Below are 20897 nucleotides of genomic sequence, written 5' to 3' on the forward strand. Positions count from 1 at the left end.
AAGCTCCCGTTTGATTCCAATTCTTAATGGTAGCTTTTGATCAAACACCATTGTTTTAATTTGGACTGGATGAGATCTCTGAAGATCACCTGGTCCTTCCGTCCACTCAAAGCAAGACCAACTGCAAAGCCACTTGGGGTCACGTTTGGCTAATTGCTGAATATCTTCGATAATGGTGAATTCACAGCTTCTCCAGGAGCCTCTTGCACTGCTTGACCAGCTTCATCAGGGTTTGTTTTGTGTCTTAATACCCAGGGAAAATTCCCTTGCTCTGTCCTTTGTTGAGTCTATGGAGTCTGTGTAATCCTATTGTTGTGCTCTTTATTGAGATATTCTGAAGTATTTCCACATCAGCTTTCCCTTCCATTTCCCATATTAGTCTTGCTGCCCTTCCTGAAGTGTCTGAACTAACAGGGGCCAAGCACGTACTTAGTGTACTCGGGGAAGGCTGGGGCACCACGGCCCTGCAAGTGTGTTTCATATTGAGAACATGCTCTGGTGCTAGAGAAGCATGCTAGAGCAGGAGGCAGCTGGAACCTCTGGCAGCTCCAGAGGGGCCTCCGGGGTGACATGCCCAGGGCTGTGTTTGTGCAGCCATTTACCCACCTCTGTGATACAGCTGCTGCTTGGCTGGGGCTGCCTGAGCCAGGCATTGTGCTCTGGCTGCCTTCCCTGTTTGTTTTCTTCCTTGTGGGTTCAGTTGTTTTGCATCTGTAAGGCTGAGTGGGTGGTATGTAGTTTCTGTACATTCTGTTCTTTTCGTGGGTTTGGTTTAGTCTGTGTTTTTAAATGCAGGTAGTGCTTCTTAGAAGGAACATTACTGTCATTGAATGGCATCATCCATCTAAATACCTGGTTTAGATTTTACACCAGAAAATCTGTTGAGATACAAGCTGACATCTTCTTTTCTTCATCTGGTTAGAGGAAGTCACGATGTTTTTTCAGGGAAATCTTTATTCAAAGATTCAGAATATATAAACAAGTAGATACTTCCTCTGCTTTCCTTTGTCAGGCTGTCAGAATTTTCCCAGGCCACACTACTTTGTGTTTTTCACTTGTTATTCCTTCTTTTGGATGACAACAGAGAAATGAGTTGACAGGCAGTGGTATCTGAGGCAGAGAGTTGCTCTGGGGATATAAGCACTCAGCTTTAAAGAAAACTTTGCTGTACTTTTGGCAAGGCTGGGTCAGTGACCCTGCCACAGACCAATGATGACTTTTGTCCAAGGGTATTCATGTTGCTAAAATATACAAAATGCCTGAAAGAGCTGGTCCCTGGGACTGTCCTTTGTGGATGGGAAGATGTGCATGGATTTTTTCCAAGAGGTATAGGCTAGGCTCAAACCTGAAAACATGAGCATAGGCTGACTTACTTATAAGGCCAGTCTCCTGCCAACAATACAAAAAAAAATAGTACATTGCTTTCCAGACTCCTGAGTGCAGGTCCTTACCTTTCTTCTGCTCTCACTCACCCTTTTATTTCAGCAATATAAAGTGTCGAACCAGTAAAAGGGCAGGCTCAAGCTGCAGGCTTCTCATCAGTTTGTTTTGTTTGGACCCAGTCAGGAGTTTGAAGGCTGAGTGCAGGGAAATGACTGGGACAACTGAGCTCTCTCTGGTCTTCAACTTTCAGCATCAGACCTTAGCAAATCACAGCATCTGACTCTTGTTAGATGCGAGCAGGAAGGTATGCCTCCAACTTGCATGGCTATATTGTGTTAGTTTGAGCTTAAAACAGCAAAGGACGAGGAGCAGTGGCTGGTAGGGGTTGTGCTAGTGTGTAACATGTCTGTGTTGACTGGTGACAGCAGTCAGTGAGAAAAAGGGTTTGTGGACTCATGAGAAAGGAGCAGGGAGAGGAGAGCTGCAGCCATGAGATGGAAAGGTGTAATGGGTCCTGTGTTTTAGAAACCCATGTGATGAGTTGGAAGAGTCATAGGCTGTGAAAAGAGAGAAGGGTGAAGAGTAGAATATGAGGGCAGAGTAAATAAGATGGGAAAGAAGGAATGGAAAAGCTGGAGTGGTACAGATCCCTTGAAAAGGGAGTGGTCAGGCAGATGAAAGACTTTGTTTTTTTTGTTGAAATGTGTGATGGCCTCCAAGTTCTAAATATTAGTTGTGCAGCCAGACACAAGAGACATGCAAGGAAGCTCAGGTCTAAGGACTGTGACTTGTCCACTTGCCTTGTCTCCTCTACTTGTTCTTCCTTCATCTCTCAGCCTCACACTATGGCTGAACAAAGCTGGAGGTCTCCAACATTCTGCACTTGAGTTTTCTGTAGAGAGCAGGGCCAGGGCCTGCTGCTTCCCCTCCTTGTTCCCAGGGAAGGACTCATCATTGCTGTGAGGCACACTGCAGCATGTCAGGCATCTTCTGAGCCAGGCAACATCCAGTCAGTTATATCCATGAGACAAACTAAGGGTGGGGGAGTTATGGGCATGAACATGAAGAATGTGGGGAGGGAGGGATGCACTGTGTGGCTTTGGTTGCTTGAGGTAGTCAGGGAAGTACCCAGCAAGGTGCTGTGTACACTGCCTTGCCAAAATCCACAACAGATGCCAGTGTTGCCTGGGGATCATAGGCATGGCCATTCCTCTGTTAACCTTCAGCATCCCTTATGGGACTACGTGTAGGAGGGAATAAAAGTCAAAGGTACACACATTCTCCCACAGTGGATGTGAAGCCACAGAAAAATATTCTGTAGCCTCACACAAAGGTTATTTGGCAGCTGTCTGATAGAATTTTGTTCCTGTTAGAGGTGGGTGTTCTGTTGAAAAGTCAGAGCAAAGTAATGCACCTCCCCAGAGAGCTGCCTTGCCTGTTCCGGAGGTCCTGGGTGTGCTCTGCTGAGCCCATGCTGCATGGTGTGGGGAGTCAAATGTGCCATGCCTAATGTCCTCCGGAGCCTGTACTTAGAGCACAGAGCTGGACCACAGGCGTAGCGACAGCTGTCTGGCAGAGGGTCCAGGGCAGGGGCACCACTGCTCCCTGGGGCCCACCATTGAACAGTGGTGCCTTCCTGTAATGCCCAGGTCAATCCTTCATGGCTTCATTATTTGCAGGCATGAAGAGACACCTTTCTGATGTGGACTCACAGCTGGCTGTGGTTCATGGCATGCATCAGCCTGTTATTGCTATGACACTGATCATGTATTTCCTTCTCTCACCCACTGCCTGTCCAAGGGGAAGCTGTGATAATGACAGGTCTACTTGTTCTTTGTCACAGAAATTGGGTATAATTGCTCCATTTTGGCAGCTTTAAGATGTGCAGCAAGGGAACAGGCAGGGTTCTTTCTTAAGACATCAGTCATCTGAAGCATTTGGTAGATGGCACATCAGAGCTGGGAAATGACTCAACCATCTTTGTTAAAAGCAATCATTCAGCTCTGGGAATAAAATTAGAGGAAGAGAGCTGAGGGAGGTGCAGGAGGGGAAAGGACACTTGAGCAACAAAAACAGAGATGCTGCATTCTGTGTCACTGTCATAGCACAAGAGTTTCTTCTTGCCAGAGCTCTATCTGAATCATCCCTTCAGTCAAGGAGCTGTTCATCAGCCAGCCCACCCAAAGCACAAAAGGGCGAAGGTCCCAGAGGGCAGAGGAGGTTGGTGGGTGCAGCTGGGCTCAGCACAGCCACGCTGCTTCTGTCAGCAGCATGAGGATGCTGGGCTGAAGCTCCTTCATGAGTGACTGCAATAGTGTAATTTCTGTGAGGGCATTGGAGTGAGCTCAGACCTCTCTCCTAAACCTCTGGGATCCCTTAGAGAGGTGTGTGGGAGTGAGTGCTCTAATGTCTGCCTAGATCTTATATATCACTTGTTTTCAGCTTAGTGTTGAGATCTCAGCAGAAGAACCCCAGCTTCCCACCACTGTCTGAGCCAAGATGGGCTGTCATTAGTGGAAAACCTCCTTAAGGGAAGTGAGGATTGCCAGGGAATTTCATGGTCTGATTAAACTGGCTTCCTGTTCTCAACTGACATGGTGTATTGGAATCAGGGTAGCCTCCAGGTTAGCTGTGTGCCCAGGGAACCTCTAGCTGGTGGTGTGCTGCTGAGTGCCTGATGGGCTGCAGCACTGCCCTCCTCAGAACACTCGAAACATCCTAATTGGGAGCCATTCTTCCTCCTGTTTGGGCTCACAGAAACCTAGATGGGTTGCTCTTGCCTGCCAGTGAGTCTTTGCAGATCTTGTGTGACAAACAGTTTCATGGCAAAACAAACTGTTTCTTAGTGGGCGTAGCAGGGACTGGCTTTGTTTGTTTTTCCTGCTGCCAAGGCCTTGCTTATCTAACCTCCATTTCAGTTCTGTTCTGAGTGGAAATATTCTTATTTATCCAGCTGGGGTAGAGGTCCTTTTTGTTTTAACTCTTCTAAGTTTGAACTTGTGGAAGAGAAAATCTCTCATTGTGGCTCTGTCTTCTGGACGAATTGTGGTGCCTGACCCATGGGTTGTACAGATGAGCACAGGTCATTAAATATGTCCCCTGGTCTGTAATCAGCCACAATAATTTCTTCAGTGCATTTACACATCTATTTAATTGCATCTAGTAGAAATTAATTTGGGCCTTCTTGGTCTGAGTCACCCCCCTGTCAGTAACATCCAGAGGCTTCAAACGTGATACAACTTATACATAGGAAACAATCCTTGCTCCAAAGACAACTCAGAGGTGTGACACCATAGCTGAGGGATTCCTTGAAGAGCACCCTGATGTCATCTCAGTGTGGGTTTGGAGGCCATCTCCTGGGATGTTCTGTGCTTGGGCACATCTATTTAGGCTATTCTGCAGCTGGGCTGGGGGCTGCTCATGAGGAGGCAGGTCACTGAGCACACTGCTTGTAGCCACCCATACCATATGAGAAGATGTAACCATATATTTATGGTTACACCCTATCCCTTTGTCCCAATGTTTCTGTCTTTACTCTGGGTACCAGCATCCCTGATGGCCAACAGTGACTTGGCAAGGACTGTTGTGACAGTGGGGACCTGATGGTCTTCACACACTGATGGACCTCTGATTGTGGGAACCAAAGTGACTGGGTTTTCTGTTATACAGAAGGAACTGTATTCTTTCTAATAGAGAATTCGATAATTTGCAGAGGATCTGATGCCTGCATGGCCTGCTGCAGTGTGAGAACTCCACGGCCCCAGTATTGGGGCTGTACTCAGTACTGTGCATTCCTAGGTGGTACTGTGAAAACATGCAGAAATGTGATTTCTTATATATTGCTTCCTTTTATAGTCTCTCAATGCACTACTTTTTGTTTTTGTGCCAAGCTCTAGGTTTGCTTTGTTCAGCACAGTCTGTTCAACACAAAGGAAAGTCAGTCATTAGTGATTAGTTGGAGCATGCTTTCCTTTCTGAGCTGGGCTTTTATGGACCATGGAGGTGCCTATTTCCAAAACAAAGTTTGTCTCTGTGGCTCTACTCTGAAAAGGACCTACCTGTGCTAGGTTATGATGCCACAGTAATTAATGAAGGGCTGCAGAGCTGGTCATTGCTGTCTATTCAGGGTGGGCCAGTGTGTTTCTAAGTACTGTGACAAATTGGTTAAGGGAGCACATGTACACAATTTGCTACAACTGATGAATGACAGTAACAGAATTACCCTGTCCATTTGCATGCCCAAAGGATCTTGATAAGGCCCTAATGACAGTTCTCCTGTTGCTTGCATGAGAAGAAATTGTAATTTTGGGAGCAAGCAGAAGTAAGTAGAGCTTGTTTCTGCAAGCCGAGTAGGAACTGAGTAGGAATGTTTCAACAAAGCTGATGCAGTTAGAAAATGTGTATGTGCTGAAGTAGAAGTAGAAATGAAGTAGAAATGTTTCATGGAAACATATGAGGTTTGACAAATTTTAATTGTCAGACTCATGTTGGATAACTTGCCTGTTGTATCACATGTTTGATCTGGGTATTGCGCAGAAACAAACCTGCTGAGGTTTGCCCAGGAATTGCTGCCCTGTAGTCAGTCCTGCATCCTCTGGCTGGCTGAAGTGGGACTTCTTTTGCTCCTTAGAACCTGGAAGTTTGATTCTTGTGTGAGGCTGATATGACTCTTTGGTTTTGTTGTTGCTCACTCCCAAATACGTTTGCCATCCTTATTCAGTGCTGAGCAGCCATAATTATGGAAAAACACCCAGATATGGTCATTTTACTCAACAGCTAAAATGAAGTCCTGGCCTGCATCTAATATTTTGTATGTATTAGCATTTCTGAAATAACATCTTACAGGATTTCAGCTTTATAGGAAACTTGCAAACTTTTTAAATGCCTATTTGAAATTAGATTTCAAGTTATTGAAAATGTCTACAGAAAGGAAATCCTATTAGTCAGCTAGCTTGAGACCTGACTTCCACCTTATTGTTGCTGAAATTTTGAGCAGATGTGCCTGGAGGTGTTGTGACAACCACTACACTCTTAGATAACAGTTGCTTTTATTGCTGTTTAAAATATAATTTACATTGAGATTTACTTCCAAACAGGCTCCAGAGCCTCATCCAGTGGAGATTAAGGCAGAACAAGTTTGGCCATTTCTAAAATTCTTTGCAAGAAAGAAAATTGTTTTACAGGTTTTGATAAGATACTGGTCTGTTCTGTCTCTACAGAACGAGTTTGAAGCTCAACAGAATGGACAAAAAATAGTGTTAGTATTTCCTATATTCAGGAGATGCTCCTTTCTTGGGAATTCGGTCACAGGTATATTTAGGGCTTGAATAAAACCCCACTCCAGAGAACCAAAACCTCTAGGGAAGTTTAATTGTTGGCTGAAGAGATCCTATGGCACAATTCTATGTAGTCTTATCAGATCTGAAATATTGTGCCTCTAAAGCCTTGGCATGCCTACTGCTTCATTTCCAAGTGGCCTCACAGGATATTGACATTGCACTACCTGTGGGATGCTTCAGTTTCTCTGTGTGCTGCCCAAAAGTAAACAGAGACTGAGATCTTAATGAAGTAAATTCCAAGAACTGCAATCCTCTAAGAAAAATGAAAAACTTACCCACAGCCATCAGTATTTACCTTCTAGATCAAATCTCAGGTCAGGCTTGGAGTAAGCTGTTAAGAATTAAAGTTCTGACCTAGGGACAGGACAGCTGGTTTTGAGTCAGCTGCTCTGTCATCAGCTTTATGTGAAAATTTGGGCAAACAGTTACTTGTTACATCTCACCTGTTCTTGGCTCCTCATTTTCAAAGCGGGGGCAGTAATATCTTTCTGTCTCACAGGCGTGGGAATACAGTACAGCTTGTGAGGCTTGGTCATTACTGCTTTGGAAGTAGGACAAATCCACCTGTTCTCCTGATTTTACAGATGGCAAAGGCAACGTGGGGAGCTGGCTTTGTCAGAGGCTGTGCTAGAAATGATGGACTAATCAGTGTAGTCTGAGAATAGCATGTTCTGATGCCAGATCCCTGATTTGGCCATCCTGCTGCTGTCTCTGCTATGCTTGGCTTTGCATCTGGGGTGCAGAGGAGTTTCACCTGGGGGAGTAAATGGATATAAATTTTCTAGTTTCTCTCCTTTACCAGATACATTTTTTTCCTGGAACAGTTTAAGATTAGCTCAGTCATTAGACTCTCTAATTCCTTTAAAAACGGTTTGTTTTTGCTTCCACATGCTGACAACATGCTGATGCTTGTCACTTGACTTGGCTGCGTAGCACTTCCCATGACCCCAGTGAGATATTTTGGAAAGGATATTAAAACAAGCATAAATTGGCCCTGAAGAAGAGCATGTTCAGTAAGTGTGTGTTGCAAGCACTTACGTCAAGGAAGCTAGAAATCTGTGCAGAACTTTTCTGTCCCTGAAAACCTTGTCATGAGGTAATTTTCTGAGGTGCTGACTGCTGACACAAAAAGACCTTGATGCTGTTTATGGAAAATCTGATTGTCTTTCCCTCTAGTATTTACAGTACCCTCATAGATCCCAAACAACCTTGTTGATCCCACATTCAGTGGAACATAGGAGGCTTTGCTCACATATCTCTTGGAGCATTGCACGTCCGCCTGGTACCACACAACTATGGGTTCTGCCACATAGTTTGGTTTGCCTATTCAAATGTTCCTGTCAAAGCTGCATGTGGTCAAAAAAGTGTGTCCATTTTCATCACTGACAAAAGTCCGTGAAAGAATAATTAATGCAAAGATATGAGAAAAATTAAATCCAGAAATATGTGCATATTACATTTTTTTGCTCCACCTTACCAGATTTTGTCTTAATTTTGCCAAAGACTGCAGTACCCAATTGCTCAAAATGATTGACTAGTTTATGTAAAAATAAGCAGATTGTTTTGTCTATCTATGGCTGAATGTAGACTGATCCATTTTTGATGTTTCTGTAACAGGATGTTTCATGTTTTGCAGACTGGTTTCCTATGCAGAACTGGCTAGCAGGTACTTCTGGGTTTCCCAGACCACCCACTAGGGCGGAAGATATTTTGGTGTGAGTGACCCACATCCAAGCCTCCTTTGGCAAAGGCTGATGCCCAAGTGCTTCAGTCACCAGGGGGTCTACATTAGGTTTTGTTGTAGAAATGGGGGATGGCTTCAGAAGAGAAGCCTGAAATACACAGGGAGCATATCTGACGGTTTCTTGATTGGGACCCTCTGAGAGGAAGGGTAATTAGGGCAGATAGAAGTCCATGAACCTGGGGTTCTCTCCTACGTGATGAACAACCACTGCCAGGGCTACTCTGCCTTCGGTCTCTGCTGAAGCTGCTCCTCTTCATTTCCAGTAACGTCTAAGGTCAATGTGGGTTCCATGGCCAGGTGCTTAGTTCAGCCCAAGTGGTACCACCTCTCTTCTCTAGCCCAGGAACAGTTTCTGTTCTTTTGGGAATCCAGCCATTCTGTCTGGTTCTTTAGGCTTTTGTAGAAAACGCCTCCCAAGGGAAATTACTTGATTTCCACCTAATAAAACATTTCACTTAATCTGAAGCCAAATGTTTTCAATTTGCCAGATATTCCAAAAGAAGTAATTCTCAGGGGAACCCACAACAACACTTCCTTTTTTTCCTGTTCCATGACAGAATAGAATTAACTAGTGGTTCACCTCCTCTCATGCTAAAGGCGAGGTGGCAAAAGTAGCAGCACTATCTGCCCTTGCCTTGCAAAATGTGCTCAGGCTGAGGCAACCTCTGGGGGCAGTGATAAGGGAGCACCCTCCAACTCTGAGGTGGAGCTCATGTTTGAGTGAGTCACACCTGCCTGTTTGCTTCCCAGTGAAAAAGTAGCCCTGCAATAAGAGAGGTGAGTGGTTCAGAGGTTCAGGGCTGTCCTCTGACAAACAGATAAGTTTCTCAACACCATCTGTCCTTTGGGCACCTTTATCTCTACCCACAGACAGCTGAACTGTTCCTTTCACATGTTCTGGGGCCACTGAAGTGCTCCTTCTTTCGAGTTGTCTGTCTTGCTTGAACAGTATGAAGGACCGAAGTTCCTGCTGTCATGACAGTGACCTTCCTCCAGGCACCACAGAAAGTGTCCAAGGAAGGACTGTGAGCTCAGTTACATTCCTCCCCTGCAGCTGCTGCCTCTGGCTCTCTTGTTTCGCAGCAACTCTGCCTGCAGGCATGATGCCTGTCTGTGTTATGGGGATACCTTCACCTCAGCCTCCAATGTCAAATCTGTGATTTCACTCATCAGTCTTTTCTCTCCTGATCTGTCATTTGGGCCGTGATAACACCCCTATGCTCCTCAGGAGGGCTAAATGAGGGAGAGGAGAGACAAACTGTCTTCCAGCAAAGCAGAAACATAAAGCTGGAGCTGCAATTGCAGTTAGAGAACACATAAAAGCCATAATTTCTTTGCCAGTGCACAGCCCAGAGACAAAGCCTCTGCAAAGCCCTGCTGGCAACCACCCCAGACAGAGACATCTGCATGGCACATCCCCACAGGGGTGCAGAGCAGAGGGGATGATATGTCTCTACTCTGCAATTAAGGCTCTCATTTTGTCACTTTTATTCTCTTCTTGTGGAAGTTGGTAAAACGCTCTGCTTTTCCCAACTCCCACCCTCAGTGCAGAGCTTTACAGTGCTTGGGTGTTCCCTCCCTGCTCCACAGAGCATCCCCCTGTCCCCACTACCCTGGCAGAGCTGGGTGATCTGCCACTCTGCCTGCCTGCTTTCAGCTGAGGGATGGTCTTACAGTGTTCCTGAGCACTGCTGCAAGGCACTGATCAGCACAGGACCCTGCTTCTGGGAGAGCACTGCATGCAGCCTTGCTCTGAGGTGCACCACAAAGGCTTTACTTATGTGTATTTCCTTCTTGGGGCTGTCCAGGCCTTTGCCCATTTCTTGTTATTTTTTAGAGAATTTTTTGATGAATCCTCTGTTTCTATGTCTACGATTTAAAGCACTCTGCTGCAGGCACCACGCTATAACCACTTGCCTGTCCAGCTCTCCTGTTCCATCTGATGCTGTGCTGCCAGGGCACACCAAAGTGCTAAACTCTGAGTAGATGGGCTGCACTGATCAGCTGTTCAGATACACAACAGCTGCTTCTGGGATGTTATTGATCTGTTGTGATCCTATGATTCCACAGAGACTGAAATCTGGACAGACTCTGGGAAGGAGTCAGATCTGCTGCACTTCACTGTCCCATTACACCAATACAGGTGTTGCAGGTTTTCTCTCTTGTCTGCAAGATGATGTCGTACATCCTTTATCCTTCCTCTTTGTATCCTCATATACAAAGATCATCTCCTAGCAGAGCTGTATTTCTCAGCATCCTAAATGAGGAGTCACCAGGCAGAATGAGTCACTGGTGCAATTTTCCATAGCTTAATCTAAACTTTAAGGGCCTGATTTAATTATTATTGCTTACTTTCTTCCTTCGTGCTGAAATCAGCAGGATTTCTTGTTTACTTGGGTGGAAGGTTTTTAAAAAACACACAGGTTGTTTCAGGTCAAGGTTCAGTTAGGGGAGCGAAGAACAGGAAGAAAGGCTGGGCAGGTAAACAGCTGGTGATGAAAGCTGGCTTCAGGTAACCTTCCCTCTGCTGCATGTTTTGTGTTACTTAAACACTTGAGTGACTTAGTAACTTCTGTGAGCTCCAGGCTGATGGGTTGGCATGCAGTAGGGTGGAGAGGTGGCATTCAGTGGGCAGCTAAGAAATGCCATGTCTCTTAAGGAAATGTGAAGATTTCGGAGAGCAGGGAGTTAGATGCAGTGCTGTTCTTCACATTTCCTTTTCCAATAAATCCTCACTTGGGAAATGGAATAACTTCACCATACCATCAGAGCTGAGTACTCCAGAAAAAACATTTAAGTCTTTGAAAGAACCCAAGGACCTGATACCTTTCCCTCACACATCACAAAATGTATCTCTGTGATTTCTCAGGAAGTGTACAAGGATGCCATTATGTCATGTAGAAAGAAAACTAGAAAAGCAAAAACTAAGCTAGAACTCCATCTGGCCACTGCTGTGAAAGATAATAATTAAAAGTGTTTTTATATGTGCATTAACCACAAAAGGAGGACCAAGGAAAATCTATATTCTTCATTGGATGGAAGGCAGGAGGAAACTGTCACCAAGGATGAGGAAAAAGTCAAGGTGCTTAATGCCTTCTGTGCCACTAAGGGTAGTTATCCTCAGGGCAACTGGCTCCCTGAGCTGGTAGATGGTGACAGGGAGCAGAACAGACGTCCCGTGATGCTCACAAGTCTTTAGGACTGAATGTGCTTCATCCAAGGGTACTGAAGGAGCAGCAGAAGGGCTTGATAAGCAACTCTGCACCATTTACTAACTGTCCTGGCTGACTGGGAGGGGTCCAGATTACTGGAGGTTGGCCAGTGTGATGCCCATCCACAAGATGGGCCAGAAGGAGGATCCAGGGAACTACAGGCCTATCAGCCTCACCTTGGTGCACGAGCAGGTTATAGAACAGATCATTTTGAGTATGATCACAGGAAAACACAGAAAAACCAATGGATCAGGCCCATCCAGCATGGGTTTGAGAAAGGCAGTCCTGCATGACCAACCTGATTGACTTTTATGACCAGGTGACCTGCCCAGTGAATGAGGGAAAGGCTTTGGGTGCAACTAGCAACCAGACAAGAGGACATAGTCTTAGCTGCTCTAGGGAAAGTTCAAATTGAACATTAGGAGGAATTTCTTCAGAGAAAGGGTTGTTAAATGTTGGAATGGACTGCCCAAGGAGGTGGTGCAGTCACTGTCCCTGCAGGTGTTCAGGAAAAGACTGGATGTGGCACTTAGTGCCATGACCTAGTTGAGAAAGTGGTGATTGGTAAAAGGTTGGACTCAATGATCTCAGACATCTTTTTCAACCTAATTTATTCTGATTTCCCAGCATCACAGATCATTACTTTTTCTTCCTGTCCTTTCTGCTAAAACAAACCCAGTCCCTCTGCAGGATTTCTTAGTATCATGGCCAGTCTGACTTGAAAAATACTCTAGAACTGAATCTTTCAGACCTACTAATGTATTACATTACCTTTTCCCTACTGACATCTTTCTTTTTTTTCAGGTTAAGTCCTTTTCACATGCATAAAAAAATCTTCCGCTTATTTTTGCCATATTTGCAGACTTAGGAGCATATCTGTTTTTTTTTTCTTAGCCAAATGGCAGATAGAGCTCAATTCTGAGAGTTGGTTTCTCCTCTCTGAATTTGCACTTCTATAACGTTTTACTAGCAATGTGCTACACACTACTAAGTGAAAGTATCCCAGAGAACATCACCCACAGATCTTATCCAGAAGGATTGTTCCTTCTGTCCTTCAGGGCAGGATATATTTTCTCAGATTCTGTCAAGAAAACTTTTGCAGAATAGCTTCCCCCCCACTACCTCAGACAGACTTGACTTTTTCAGGTTTAGCTGAGGAAGGCTTTGACCCTACCAGATCTAGGGCAAGAGACCCCTGGGGATACCAAATCAGGTCGTGGACCCCCACGGCACTAGTGCCAGAGTACTGGTGAGTCAGGTTGGTTACCGTGTTCCCCAGCGAGCTCTGCCCTACTTTTTTTCCTTTCTTTATCCCTTTTTCTCTGTTCCTTTTCTCATGGCAGAAGAAGTTCAGCCCCTATTTCTTCAGTTAGTAACTTTTTTTTTAAAATTCAGTTCAATCTTCCCACTCTGCAGAGATTTTTTTCATGCTGGCTGTGATATCATTCTGTATGTAGACCCTTCTATTTCTGTAACCCTTGAAAGTGTGGGTGAAAATGGTAGAGTATATTCAAATATTTTGAGAAAGCATATAAATAATAAAAAGCTAACAAATGATTAGCAGAAAATTCAATGTTCTAAATCTCAAAATTATTAGATAATAGAGTAGGTCAAAAATATGCCTGCCCCACCTTTTTTTCCCCTGCCTTATGTCCTATTTCTGTAGCTTTTAATCCTTATAATAGCTAATCCTTTTGGAGTAAGGATGAATCCCTTGAGACTAGTGGACTTGGAAGGCCTGTAGCTTTTCCTTTTCCTGAGGCACATACTAACTTTACCAAGCTGCATAATCTCTGAGAATACTCTCTCTGGCAGTCTATATAACCCATAGGATCTTCCAGGTTGTTATTTGCAGTAGAAACTATTGAGAGCAAAGGCTGTTTCAGATGGAATGAGCCCCAGTTTTTAAGCTGAGGTGCATGGGTGATGAGTAGGAATTGCCCTCGCACATTATCTCAGGAAAGTGCATGTACTTTTTGATGTTTTTTTGTGAGGGAGTAGCATGACATTTTGGCCATGACACAGTTGTTAGTCTATAGAGAATTACAGGATTTCTAGGTTGGAAGAGACCTTTAAGATCATCGAGTCCAACCCATGTTCTAACACCTCAACTAGATCATGGCACCAAGTGCCACATCCAGTCTTTTTATAAACACATCCAGGGATGGTGACTCCACCACCTCCCTGGGCAGATGATTCCAGTATTTGACTACTCTTTCTGTGAAAAACTTCCCCCTTAATTCTAGCCTGTATCTCCCTTGGCGCAGCTTGAGACTGTGTCTTCTTGTTCTGTCTGTTGTTGCCCGGAGAAAGAGACTGACCCCCAGCTCACCACAGCCACCCTTCAGGAAGTTGAAGAGAGTGATAAGGTCACCTCTGAGTCTCCTTTTCCCCAGGCTAAACAACCCCAGCTCCCTCAGTCATTCTTCATATGGCTTGTGTTCCAAGCCCCTCACCAGCCTCATTGCTCTCCTTTGGACACGCTCAAGCGTCTCAACATCTCACCTAAACTGAGGGGCCCAGAACTGGACACAGCACTCAAGGTGTGGCCTCACCAGTGCTGAGTACAGGGGAAGAATGACCTCCCTGCTCCTGCTGGCCACACTATTCCTGATACTGGCCAGGATGCCACTGGCCTTCTTGGCCACCTGGGCACACTGCTGGCTCATGTTCAGCTGGCTGTCAATCAGCACTCCCAGGTCCCTTTCCACCTGAGCACTGTCTAGCCACACCGTCCCCAGCCTATAACGTTGCAGGGGGCCAAAGTGCAGGACTCGGCACTTTGTGGCCAAAGTGCAGGACTCGGCACTTGGACTTATTGAACTTCATCCCATTAGATTCTGCCCACCCATCCAACCGTTCCAAGTCCCTCTGCAAAGCCCTCCATCCCTCTAACAGATCGACACATGCTCCCAGCTTCGTGTCATCTGCAAATTTACTAATGAAAGACTAAACCCTCATCCACGTCATCAATAAAAATATTAAACAGAACTGGCCCCAGCACAGACCCCTGAGGGACACCACTGGTGACTGGCCGCCAGCTGGATGCAGTACCCCTCACCACCACTCTCTGGGCTCGGCCACGTAGCCAGTTCCTAACCCAGCACAGAGTGCTCCTCACATGGTTGTTCAGGGTGGAGGAAAGGGACTCTTTGGGTTAGCAAAAGAAGGGTGTGGCTTCTGGCCAAAAAAATGTGGTGGGCAGGGTGGGAGGGTAAGCTGTCCACCATTCTTCATTGTCTTGGGGTCTGTGGTGAGCATTTTTGCATGTGAATCACCCTCTCTTTTGTGTACTTTCGTAATAAACATAGTTGCTGTTACTGTTTTTTTCCTATATCATTGCTGTTTCCAGTAAATTGTTCTTATCTCATCCCATGATCTTCATCTTTTGTGTCTCAATTCTCCACTCCAATCCAGCAGAGCAGGACGGGGGAGCGAGAGAGTGGCATGTGATTTGAGAGTCTCCACAGGGACACTGAACTGGGGAGTAGCATTCCTAAGTCATGACAAACACATAGGTGAAATCCAAACCAAAGGAGAAGGGGAGTAGAAGTTGGGCAGAAGGCAGGCTGGTTTATGAAGAATAGAGTAGAAAAGGGAAAACTTTTCCCACCCAGTTTAGCAAAAAGCAAAAGAAGGGTAATGAGGGGGGTGACCAGAGCCAGATCTGAGCTCTTCCCAGATTTGCAGGTGATACCTGGGGGGTCTAGCAGAACCCCATGGGACAGCAGCTATTATGGCTTCCCCTTTGCCTCTGTGTAGACTCACAGCTGGAAAAGTCTCATGGGCTACTGAGGCTCCACCTGCTCCCTGTTTGTACTGTGATATGCTGCGCGGGGCCATGCGTGCAATGGACCTGGTGAAACACGAAGTGTCTGCAGATAAAACGTCCCTTGTGACTTGGTGCCCTGTGCTGTACTGAGCAGACATAAAGCTGCTCCCTCTGGCCAAAACCTCCTCCGGCTCAGACCTCCTCTGAAAATATAAAATGCTCAGGTGTTTGTTTGTTATAGCTGTAGGTTTGAAAATACCTGTTCTTCTCAGTGTGTGTTGTCTTTAGGGATCTGGCACAGAGGTGTGAGTCTGTACATGGTGTACCACCTTCTACAATATTTACCAGGATCTAGAAAGCTAAAAGTCTTAGAGGAAAAGTTGTGCTTTCAGAAAGACTACCCCAGACCAGGCAGCTCTCAGAGATGGGGCTGAACTTGCCAAGTTCAAACTCTCATACAGGTCTTTGTTATTGCTCCAACACAGTTGTATCTGGAAGGGGGCTTTGAGCAAGTTCTGCTTGCTCATTCTTATTGCGATCAAAATTTTCACATGCCTGTCCAAATTGTGGCCTGAAATTCCAGCTCAGAGCCTGCCTCACAACCCAGCCCACCCAGGGAAATGGGAGTGAAATTCCCAACAACTATGGCTGCCCTGAGGTGCCTGGATATTTACTGAGCTCTCACACACAAAGCGGGTTTCTTCTCAGAAAAAAAAAAAAAAAAAAAAAAGAAGAAGAAGAAGAAGAACAACAAAAAAACAAAAAACAAAACAAAACAAAACAAAAACTAAGAAAAAAGAAAACCACCAAAACAAGAAAATCTCTCGATCTCTCCACGCTGCGAATTTTTTCCTCTCAAAACAGTCAGATGTGATTAAAGCATGACCTGGTTTGTCAAAGTGCTTGTGAACTTGAGCAGACCTGGCCTTCACTAGATCTTGCAATGAAACCCTGAAGCAGGAGCTCATAGCCTGGTTCCAGCCTGGGTTTCACTCAGCAGCTGGGATCAATGCAGCCCCAGCCAGTTGGGTTTAATTGCTGCAGACGCCATACGGTGTGCAGCGGGATGCAAAGTGGAAAACAGGCTTTCAACCCCTTGTGTTCTCAAAAGACAAACACGAAATGGGTCCATGGCTTCAAAGGGCAGAGGGTTTGGATGGGAGTCCCAGGGAATCTGCAGGGGGAATTCTGGTGGAGCTAGGTTTGTGTAAGGGCCAAGAGCATTCCTGGTGCAACACTGTTGACGTCAGCACCTCATGCGTTAGTGTCGGATCCTCATTTGTATTTCCTCCTGAGCTCACAGGGCCTGGCATCTCGTTTGTGCTTTTGTTGCAGCAGCTGTTACTGGTCTGGCTTCCTCAGTAATTTCCCCAGTCCCTGGAAAACCCACCCATGAGCCCATCTCTAGAGCTGTGTGATTGCTCTCTTAAGCACACAGTTCCCAGATTGACTCCCTCTCCACAGACTAATTCGTCTGACTAATTACCCCCTTCTTGGTGCTGGTTTGTTTTGAATGCAGAAATTTAGCCATTGCAATTTGTTCTATTCTTTAAAATTCCAACGTCATTGAACAACGATGAATAGAAAAATCCTTAATTCAAATTCAGCAGTGAACAGAGGCAGCCTCTCTGACTGACCTGGCATGTGAGGCTGTCTTTTCTGAAAAAGTGAGGCTGTGGCCCCAGAAATTCAGCTGCTTCAGAGAAGTCAGACAGGAGGCTCCCCTTGTCCAGTACTGCAGCAAGCACTGCTTGCAGGCACTTTCTTGAGCAATATACAGGTGAATAATTGGGAGAATTTTTTCAGTAGGAAAAATGAAGCAAAACCACTGACTCCTACAAAGGAAAAATGGATTTCCCTTAGTGGAAGTGGATTAGAACAAGAAATACATATCAGCACCTTTTCAGTGCAGCACTCTAGCACAGGAATTGCCACAGTGGCTTAGACAAAAGGTTTGTCATTGAGCCCATCTTTTATTGCTTCAGAGGACAGCACAAAATACCACTGAAACAGACATTCAGTAGCCCCATGTTAACAACCATGTTTGGCTATGGAGAGTACTTCTGCTGTTTCCATAAATCTCTGCTGGATACTTTTGCATTCCTGTGAGCACTATTTCTCAAGCAAGATCTCAAGACAAGGGCCGTATCTTTCAAATTCCTGTGGAGCTATGTTTTAATGCAAGGTGATTAGGGAGGCCTAAATGATCTCTTACATGGGTATGCTTATGTCTGCCCCCTTCTATTCTTGCTTATCTGCTTTCTTTTGCTTGTAAAATAATCCTTTCGTTAGGTCCCTCTCTATGTTTTTATATGGATTTTCAAATCTTTCTAGTTGCCTCTTTACAAATTTCAATTTTATTTTGATATTTATTCTGAAAAAGGATAATGAACACTGTTATTTCAGTATAAGTGGTTAATTTTGTTCTTAAAACACCAACAAAGGCAGTTTGTCCAGTTCTCTTAATAAGTTAGGACCTTCTGAAACTCTTACTTTTTCTTAGCGTCAGGGGTAAATGATGTGCTTCCTAGTTCAGATACTGCTATGCCAAAAATGACTGCTTATGCCAGATTTCCACCTGCTGCATTTTTGCTTAAATGAGTATTTTGGAATTATCTGGATGAGCATTCTTATCCCAATATCACCTACTTTTAGGGAACCCTGTTTATGCCTCTCTGAAAGTAACTCACAGATATTCCTGCCTTCTAGAAGGACTATGACTATAATGATATTTTGGTTTCATAGAAAGTAAGTTAAAGCTAAAATTCCCTGAAGGAGCACAATAGATTGACTCAAAGTCCATGAAAACCTTGTTATCTTAAGGCAGCCCTGGAATGAAAGATGATCTTTCTGCTTCTGTCACCTTCTTGACTCTTTCTTGAGGTCACAGCAATCAGGATCTCACCTGGTGTTGTTTACTGGCATGTCTCAATCATGTTCCTGGGGCAGTTCTGTTCCAGACAGAAATCACCACAGCTTCTGTGTCATTGATCACATCAGAAAGTAAAGTTTCAGGGAGAGATGGAGTTCATTGCCTTCTGATCTGTAGATGAAAGGTTGTATCCCTTTCCACTTACCTTAAACATGCTGGTTTAAAAGAAATTGTTTTATTATTCAAGTAAATTATTAGCTCAGGAGATTGCCTTGGTAGGTCTCTCTTAGGGTTCTTCACCAAAACTCTATGAGATGCAAAGTTACTCGTACACATAATATTTACTGTGGTTAACTGTAGAGAGGACCTGTGAATCCAGAATCAGAAAATGGTGGAGAAAAAAGTGCAGTGAGACATGGTCATGGAGAAATGAAGAGAATTCCTACGAATTGAAGACTTCCTATAAAAGGCCACACAGTATTACCAGCTTATCTCCATTTGTCTCCCTGGAAAGTTTTAGATTGTGCTGGAATACAACTTTTTCACATTCTTTTCTGTCTATCATGTTATCTTCTTTCTCTGTCCCCTTTCCCCCATCTCTAATATTTGTGTTTGAGTTAAAGCTGGACACAATGGGAGAGATATTTGGGTTTCCCACTCCTCTTTCCCCATGATGTCTTATTTATTTGTGTAAATGTTTTGTTTTATTGATGCACATTTGCCAGAGAAATGCTGGGCTCAGCTCCAGGCAGTCTCATTTCCCTCTTCCATGTTGAGACATTCCAGACCTAAGCAGCATAAGCTTGCACAGCTAAATATTTTGGAGAAAGCAACAAATCTGTGTCACCAAAAAGCTCTAAATATCCCTCATAATTTAGTATGTGCAGAAGAAGAAATATCATACCATTTCTATGGAAAGTCTTGGATCAAATTAGGAAAGGTTTATATTTAAACCATGAATCATTGTAATCAGCATGGCATCTCAAGTCTGATATCAGAGGTAAAACACCACCATACTCAACTCACTTCTAACCCCAGAACACTGAAATACTAGTGTGCTGGTGACTCTTTCACTGCAGATCAGCATCTTTATGCTGTTTCCCCTCATTCCTCTTTTAATCTTTCAGTACTTTCTATGAACATGGAGAGGAATTATGGACAAGCACACTTTGTTTGGAGCACAGGCACTGTACTGCTGATCTTTGTTGAGACAAACATCACTTACTGCTATGAGTGCTGAACCTGACACCAGCAACTTTGACTGCAAAGGTTTGTGAAATTTCCAAACTTCTCATAGAAGTTGGTGCAGAAGTTTACCCTAGGTTACCACAAACCATAGGAGTGGTGAACTTCAGCAGAAAAGTAAAGAATACAGATGGGACTGTCTGCCTTGCTTATACTGTTGCAGCTAATTTTGACAGAGGCTGTGAACCAGAGCACGAAGTCTGAAAAAAGTACCAGAGGTTTGGAGTATCTTCTTTGGACTTTAGTGCTTGTATGAATCAAGCCTTCAGACTGGACACGTCCTGGACATGACATGGCCTGCATGTGAAGGCAGTAGGGGAAATGGAAAGCAAATGGGAATCTGGAGAAAGAGGTCCAATTTTTCCTCAGTGATGCTGGAGTAACCCAAAATGGAGGATCCTTCGTGTCCAAATGCATGAGAGAGACAGTGACTGCTGCCTGGCTGTGCTTGCTCTGTCTGGTAGTGACTGGAGCATGCTGCATCCTCCAGTTGCCTTCTGCCCACGGTAAAGGTTTTTAGAGCTTCTCACATCGAGTACAAGCAACACTGTATTAAATCAGTTTCCTGTCAGCTGGCACAAGGCCTTGAAGTGGTTTGGGAGGGGGAATGCAAACACTGCATGCCTGCTTCCAGCCTCTGCCCAAAATGCACTCAATCCCACCAGTGCTACCATTGGGTTTGTTTCTGGGCTACAACCAAGTGTTTAGACAGGGCTACAGGTTACACAGACGTGCAGTTTCTTTGCATCGGCCCAGGCACAGCAATGCCCTTAGTTTAGGTCCTCAGTTCCTCAGTGGGAAACATCTGAAGCCTGGTCACATGCAAATAAATATTCCCAGTGGATAAGAGGGAGGAAAAAGAGAGAGAGAGGGAAGAGCTAAGGCAAAGGCTTGACTGACTGCAAATGGGAGAAGTGAACAGGCACTGAGTTGCAAAGTCTGGATTTTTCTAGCAATCTTGTGGTTGCTTTTGCTTTCTTTAATGCCTCAGCTTCATGGAGATCAGTGTTTATTTATTATTATTTAAACAATTTTTGAATATTTTCTAACTCAATATTTTGATGGAAAATAGATGCTAGTTTAATTTCTAATTTTATTTATTGGAATAGGGATATGCAAGCATTGAGAATTTACACATTTTTGTGTCTACTAATATATGTATTTTTCTTTTAGCTGAGCACCTGATGGAGGAAAAAAACACAAACTATGAAAGACGTAAATAAAAGTTCTTTTCTTCTTCCCTTCTTGCAAATTGTTGTGTAAACAACTATGATTGGTTTTAAACTGGAGGCCAGACCTTGACCACTTAATCAGTGGATCAGCTGTGCTT

General features: G+C 44.5%; 1 long non-coding RNA gene across 1 annotated transcript in view; it reads left to right on the forward strand.

Moving 5' to 3' along the window:
* LOC119701706 overlaps positions 1-20532 on the forward strand; it is a 32433-nt gene extending 11901 nt beyond the window's left edge. Inside the window, exon 3 of the long non-coding RNA XR_005257150.1 lies at positions 19450-20532. This is a non-coding gene — a long non-coding RNA (uncharacterized LOC119701706). The remainder of the gene's footprint in view (positions 1-19449) is intronic.
* The last annotated feature ends 365 nt before the right edge of the window (positions 20533-20897 follow it).

The sequence above is a fragment of the Motacilla alba genome, chromosome 5 (genome assembly GCF_015832195.1).
Source record: "Motacilla alba alba isolate MOTALB_02 chromosome 5, Motacilla_alba_V1.0_pri, whole genome shotgun sequence".
In the NCBI taxonomy this organism is placed as follows: domain Eukaryota; kingdom Metazoa; phylum Chordata; class Aves; order Passeriformes; family Motacillidae; genus Motacilla; species Motacilla alba.